This window comes from Penaeus monodon, chromosome 23 (genome assembly GCF_015228065.2).
Source record: "Penaeus monodon isolate SGIC_2016 chromosome 23, NSTDA_Pmon_1, whole genome shotgun sequence".
NCBI classification, from domain to species: Eukaryota; Metazoa; Arthropoda; class Malacostraca; order Decapoda; family Penaeidae; genus Penaeus; species Penaeus monodon.
This window is the reverse complement of record NC_051408.1, coordinates 19,359,828-19,360,169: the sequence shown is the minus strand read 5'-3', so window position 1 is coordinate 19,360,169 and position 342 is coordinate 19,359,828.

Below are 342 nucleotides of genomic sequence, written 5' to 3'. Positions count from 1 at the left end.
CAGGTGCGTAATAAAAAACTCCATTGACAAGAAACAATTATATACAGTAATATAATTCCTCACCACTCAATGTGTCTGATGGGGGGGGGGGGGGTTAACGTTAAGGCCAAGGTCAATCTTTACGCAGAAATGAAAAGTTCAAGTGGGAGGTTGGGGTATGTGTCAGAACATGTGCTTTCACATCTGTGACCTTGTCTCAGTTTTGATAAATCTGTGTGCACATATGTACATATGTGTTTATGTATTGTTCTCCTTACATTACTATTAAGCTTTGTCCTGTTGCTCAAGGTCTCATTTTCTCTGATAAGTATTCATAATTATGCATTCAACATTAAAACATTA